The following is a 7282-nucleotide window of genomic DNA, read 5'->3' as shown; positions in this document are numbered from 1 at the left end:
TCCATTTCTTGTCCCCTTGAACAATTGAAAATTTTGAAACAAACTATTCATTTGAGGACACCGAACACACCTTTTTCTTTTGTTGCAAAGCCCCTTTTGACTATTGCCCCATGACCCAAAAAAATGCATTGGCAAGAGAATCTATTTGAAAAATCGACCATTGTTTTTGGTCTCTCGACGCCATTCTTAATCCTACTGGGGGCCTCTGGAAAAGCAAGATTCCAACTTCGGACGAAAATAAATTCAGAGGCTCATAATATGATGAAGACGTCTGGTGTATTGATGTGAGGTTCACCCTTTCATTTCAATTCGTAATGAACATTGGGCATATTAATTTATGATCAGGCGATGAACATAAACCATTTTAGGCCCTTGAGGTTCCCGCTTCAACATGCAATTATATATTTAAATGATAAGAAATCCAGAAAAGTTCCTTTTTGGATTTTAGCAGTGCATACACATCTCGTGCTTAATGATTGAATTTTAAATCAAGACCACAGTATTAAGATGTTGAAAGCAGCAACACAGCAGTGGGAGAATGACATGGGCGAACTGGAATTATTATGAATTTCATTTCAATACCTTCTATAATATTGTATGAGGAGCATGATGTCATGTTATTTGAATAGAAATACCTTAATTATCAAAAAATGAATCCATAGGACCAATATTTTTACTACCTGAAGGTTTAAAATATCCATGACACAAATGATCTATGGCTTTGTAACCAAAAAAAAAAAAAAAAGATCTATGGCTCAATGGGTAATCATGCGTTAGAGATTTTTTTTTTCCTGGCCAGCAATCATACATCAAAATTTAAAAGCATACACAGAAGTTGGCAAATAAAACAAATAGCATACACAGAAAACTTAGTGCCAATATAAGAAAATTTTGAAGTTAAAAAATTCTCAAAATACTTAAATCCCCCTACGGGTGCGCGAGCGCGTGATTGTTAATTTTTTGGGTACTATTTTTATTAAACTTTTTATGGGTGACAACTAAATGAGGTTCGTGAGGTAATTACTTTAATCTGTACACGTAATCTCTTTTCAAGGCGAGAATTTTCATTAAAATCAAAACTCTGTGGCGTGATAACAAATTAACAATGGCGAGACTAAATTGTAATGAAGTTGGGATTTGACTAATTAAATTGTACTACTTCCGGTTTTTAATTAAAGATCCTATTTGATTTTTATTTTGGTCCTAAATATAAGACCCCAATACTTTGTCTCTTATATTTATATATATTTTTTCAAAGTAGCTCTTATAACAATGATAGTTTTAGTCAATACACTTAATTAGTAAAGATATTTTAGGACAAACAACAACTATTTAGGACAAATAACTAATCCAGCTTACTTTTCTAATCTCTTCAAATTAGTTAACTGACTATTATAATTAGGACCGGAAGTAGTATTTGGCATTTGACTTCCCTTTTTTTGTTTGCCCTTCCTCTCCGTTTTTCGTCCCCGTGATTACAATTAGCTTATGTGATATTATTCTGCATTATATTCGGATGGCAGAATAGAAATGGGAAGAGAGTCATCCTTCCTTATGAGACGATAATTAATATACTCCTTCGATTCTTAATATAAGATCTATTTAACTAATTTGATTAGGTTAAAGAAGTTACATAAATTAGTTAATTATAAGAAATGTGACATGTTTTTTCTAAAACACCATAATCATCTTTCCTAATACTGTCTCTCCCTCTTCTACCTGATTATAGTTGAGGGAGTATCTATAGGGATAATTTAAAAAAATTAATAAATATGAGAAATAGGTATTGCATTTAGGATCAAAACCAACTCAGTAATTGAGTCGTATATTAAGGACCGAAAGAGTGTGTATATATATCGTTAAAATATACTCTTAGTCTTTTGACTTTACACAAAGTTTTATTTTGGTCCCTCGACTTTAAAAGGTAAAACTTTTAGTCCTCTAACTCCTCAAACTGTTAACAAAAAATAATGATATTAAACTCTTGAATACTAATAAAATATTACCAAATACTAACATATCAAGTTTAGTATTCAAAACAACCATGATTATTACAAAAATTATCATTTAAGACTAATAATTTTAGAATTAAAGGGCTAAAAGTATACTTTTAAAAGTTAAGGGACCAAACTAAACTTTGCATAAAATTAAATGACCAATATATATTTTAGCCTATATATAAAATCTTAATTCTAGACTGAGCGTGTTTGAATATTATTTATTTTATTATTTATTTCTTATTTAACGTGTGTGAATATTATCGGTACATTCTTGACTTGTTTTGGCCTATACGGAATATGATTTATTTTAATTCGGTCATTTCGAATTTCCTATAATTTATCGACTAACAATTTTTTTCCCCCAAGATAGACATTGAAGAAGTGACTTACGTTGATTTTAAAATACTATTTCTTTTTTATTTTTTTCATGAGTGAAATGAAATCTTGGCCTCTCCGTTCCGTTACGTGGCTACCTTAGTACACTAACCCGCGAGAAATGGTACGAATATAAATATATTATTTGTCAGTGCAAAAATAAAAAAAATACTCCATCTAGTCCTAAATATAAAACTCATTCTATAATTTAAATTACACTATAAAATTGATTTTATATTTAAGATCAGAGGAGTAATAATAATTATAAGTGAGTAAATATAGTGCATATTTTTGGGGGCAAATGTGCTGTAAAATTTGAAAAGCTAAAAAATCTAGAACAGAGTATTGATAAAGAGATGCTAAGTGTGAAAATTCATTACAAAAATGGCATAGTTGATACTTGATGGAGCTTTTTTCACCATGACATAAACATGGTCCGTCTTTTAAAAAAAAAAAAATTTGTCCATTGGCCTGTCCGGGTTTGTATTCTTTTCTTTTTCTATTCCCCCCCTATCCTAAAAGGTTTTCCCTCCTTTTTCCCAAAAAAAAAAGGGCTTTTAACAAAGCAAGTCTTTATTTTGTGAGTGGATAATTAGTTTGTGAAAATGTTTGTAGTGTGGAAAGCAACGTGAAGCTGCGCTTCATTGTCATAACGACGCAAATGCACAATCAATAATTGACATAATAATTAAAAATGTACCAAATAAAGTCAATTATTCAATTCCATTTGCTGAATTTATACGAATCGGAAGCCAATCTTCCCACTTGGCCAGAGCTATGCCTTCTATTCACACTTATTCCGTTTCTCCGAAGATCAGCATTAACCTCAGAAGCTAGCAGAGGAAGCGTGAAACCGAGAATCAATTAAGTTATATTGACGAGCTCACACAAATTTCCATTTCAGGAGGACCCGGGGGTGCGTGAAAACCAAAATCCCTCATTTTGCGGGAGGATGAAAAGTCTCACCCAATGTTTTAAAAGCCGGACCGGAAATCAAACCGGAAAGATCAACAGGTCATGGTTCAATCGGTCGGATCGGTTGGACCGTTCGGTTAGACCGGTGACGCAATAATTAATTTAAAACAATATTATATACATATAATTAGTATATATAAAAAATATCAAATTATTAAATAATTTAGAAATGCATTTAAATAATCTAAAATTATAATGAAATCATTGAAAATGGACTAAAACCTTATATATTTAAATTTATGTATGTTTAAAATATTTAATGATATTACAAATTATCAATTCATTCAAATCAAAATATTTTTTTAAAAGATAGACCAAATATCAAAATAAAAAGACTAGCGACTCACGATTTTAACACCACAATATATCAAAATTTTCAATGAAATAATACTATATGGTTATAAATAGTCTAAAAATATATTAGGATATTTAAGGGGATCAATTTTTTATTTTTCTTCTATTTTTTAAATTTTTTTTAGTATTTTTCAGTCAGGCTAAAAAACCGTCCGATTTTCTGAAAACCGTTCCGGTTTCCGATCCAACTCCGGTTTCCGGCTTAATAACGGCTCAACTCCGGTCCAATCCGGCTCAACTATGTGAACGGTTTTTTGGTCCAAACCGAGCCGTTAACGAGTCCGGGTGACGGTTCAACCGGTCCGACCGTCCGGTTCGGTCCGGTTCTTTAATCATTGGTCTCACCAAACGCTACCTTAACCAAACACTACAAGAACCAACAGCATTAAGGCCTGCACAACGCTTCAGGCAGCCTTTTTCGCTAAAGATACAAAGTGAACAAAATTCCTATTGAGCTAATGCATAGATTCCCCGGGAGAAGAACACGGGCCCTTGTGTATCTGTTTCATTTCATTAACAACCATCTACAATCTCCAACTGTAACTAAACCTGCATAACTCTGTACAGAACGCAGGGAAGGATGGGGAAGATATATCCTCCATTTAAGCCCTGGCTTTCTCTCGAAGCAAAGATATGTCAAGAGGCATGTGTTTATTGAAAGATTCCGAATCAAGAACAGCACCTTCAAAGCCCTTGAGATTTACCCGAGAGCCACGAGAAATTAAGAACAGAGCAAGTTGCAAATGCCCTGCTTCCGCCGCACAATGAAGCGGAGTATAGCCTGCGTCATCCACAGCATCAATTTCAGCTCCATGTTCGAGCAGTACCTTCACGCTCTTGATTCGACCTTTGAATGCAGCCCAGTGTAACGGAGTCCACCCATTCTGATCCCTCCTATTTACCATCGCTCCTTTTGCAAGACAGCTCGTCAATCCATGAACATCGTCAAGTCTGGCTGCTCGTAGCAACGCGTCCCCCAATGCAGAAGATCCATCAAATGCGAGTGCCCATTCTCTACTGCAAGAGCAAACGCCGTCTTCCCTTCTTTGTTCACTGCGTATTTGACGTTAGAGCATTCCAACAAACACTCAACGGCCTTCAAATGACCTTCCGAAGCAGCGCAGTGAAGCGGAGTCCATCCGTTATGATCGACCATGTTCGGGTTCCCTCCAATTGAAAGGCAGTATCGAATCGCCTCAACATGGTCGTGAAGCGCCGCCATGTGAATCGGAATTTTACCTTCAGGACTGACGGAATTTATGTCCATATTACCGAAAGATCGAGATAAAGTCTCCAAAAAATCCACCCGATTCATCGCCGCGGCTTCGTGCAAACTTGAGTCGACCGAGTGATTTGGACTACATCCAGAGGCCAGTAGAATTTTTAGAACGTCCATTTTCCCAGCCCTAATAGATAAGTCTATGAGGGATCGCCCATTTGAGTCTCTCAAATTCGCATCTCCTCCGGCAGCAACCAAAGGGGAGACGGCATCTTCGTTTCCACATTCAATGGCGTGTCTCAGCAGCGCCGTGAGCTCACGCTGAGCACACCCAGATATCGCTTTCCTGAAAAGCGAGCCGCTTTCGGGAATTTGGGAATGGTGAGAAATCAGAAACTCGGCAACATGTGGCCCGACGAAAGATACAGGTAAAACGGCGTCTCTGAAAACGTGGGGTCCCGGTTTGGAGAACAGGCGGCGAAGATCGTTCTGATGAGCCTTCCCCGTGGGAAGCATGGCGGTTCGAACGGTGATGACGTCGGCAGGGGTGGAGAGAGGAGGCTGCTCGGAGGGCCGAGAAAGGAGGAGGGTGTATGAAGAGGAAGAAAGTGGAGGGATTATAGAGAAGGGCCGGTTTAAGGAGAAGAGAGAAGGGTTTGTGGGGGTAAGAGACACAGCCACGGACATGGTGTGCATAAGGTTGGTGAGCTTGAACGAAGAGCTGCATCTCTGGCCCTTCTTGAAGATAATCTCCACTTCCTTCTCCTCTGCTTTCACCAGTCTGTCCATCGTGATGGCTGACCTCCGCTCGTAAGTGGAGCTCTTCTCTCCTGAAAAACCAGGGTTCAAAATTGAAGAGGACACACGGAGTGCCTGAGACCCTGAGTGGAGGCTACTGGCCTAAATTTGTATTTTATTTGTCAGACTGGTTGGTTATATGTAAGTGTGTGTGTGCGCGCGCGCGCACACACTTGGAGCGTGGTTGTTGGTTTAGGTGTGCTGACTGCGACGGTGAGGCTGGGGCATTGACTGTGAAGGAGAATGAAGGGAAGGGTGTAATTAGCCGCCGATGGCTTTGTTTGAATAGGAAGCAACTTGGAGTCATGACTTTGTCGATTCAATTTCTGCTTCTGTATTGGGAAACCACGAAAACTTCACGCGGACTGATTCAAGAAGATGATGGTGTCATGCAATTTCCTAATAAGATCAACATTCTGTTCTTTTTCTCCAAAACTCTAGGCATCCCAAAATTTTATTTATCCCTGCTGCTACTTAATTAATTAACCAATTTTGTCGCCAAAGATTGTACGTTTCACCCACTTTTCATGGACGTGTGTGAAAACGATCGAACAATAGGAAAATAATGGAGAGGTTGAAACTGGAGGAATCGTCCTGAAAGTTAATGTTCGCCCCATGTCAAACCAGTGAAATAATAACGTGTTTGGAAATTCTTAAAAAAATAAAGCCAAATATTCCAAAAGGGGGTGAGGACTGAGGAGCAACGAGCAAGGGCAGCTACGAGAAGCATGACGCATTGACACCATTCACTGTTCGTCTTGGTTAATTGGAGCCACGTCCTTCCGTTAACGTTCCGATTTACTTTATGGTGGATGCTGGGAATGTTCTCACACAACAGACCGTACTAATTTTAGTCGTCAACAGAATATTCCGATTCCCTAAAGTTCACGAAGGAAAAATATGCTGGGCTGTTTCAATTTTGTCTTTACTGGGACGCGCTCCATATGCTGCCAAACAAAGAATCCAAGTTGCTCATCTGCCACGTGGGCAAATGGGATTCGGCGGATAGATGGAAAGAGGGAAAGCGATGAAAGCCGTAGTGTACTGCATAAACCCCAAAAAGGAAACACGAGCGACAAGAGTACGGAGGGTGATATGGCCAAACTGAATCAAAGCCTCCCCCGCCGCTGCTTGCTTTTTGATCGACTTGGTTGAGTTATCAAGCACCGTGGGGAATAAATAGGAAAGGCAATCACAGAGACATGGATGTCGGGATAAAACTGGAAGATGATGGGATTCTGTGAATTTAGTGACCTTTCTCTTGGGTGGATAATATTCTCGAGGACTGGACAATTTCTGCAGACAGCTACTTCCCTTCTAACTAATGTTTTGTTTCTCCACGACTGTCCTGTTCCTCTCTCAAGTGATCGCTGATGGTTTTCCTCCAAAAAAAAAAAGGTCAAGAAGTGTGGATATTTTCACCGAAACGGCTTCGCCTCGTAATTACTGCATTTTCCCTCTGATTGAGAACGTTACCCATCCTTCCTATTATAGCACAGCAGGCCCGGGCTGGCCCAAGAAAATCAAGAGGCCAAACTTTTTATCGCCGACCTTATATCCA

At 38.4% G+C, this 7282-nt stretch overlaps 1 pseudogene; it reads right to left on the bottom strand.

The window, feature by feature from the left end:
• Positions 1-4048: 4048 nt before the first annotated feature.
• Positions 4049-6086, bottom strand: LOC114759190 (ankyrin-2-like; annotated as a pseudogene).
• Between the last annotated feature and the right edge of the window lie 1196 nt (positions 6087-7282).

Source organism: Neltuma alba, unplaced genomic scaffold, assembly GCF_004799145.2.
Source record: "Neltuma alba isolate B1F8T4 unplaced genomic scaffold, ASM479914v2 tig00010802_pilon, whole genome shotgun sequence".
NCBI lineage: Eukaryota > Viridiplantae > Streptophyta > Magnoliopsida > Fabales > Fabaceae > Neltuma > Neltuma alba.
The sequence above is the reverse complement of the archived record's forward strand: the minus strand, read 5'-3'. Positions and strand labels throughout refer to the sequence as shown.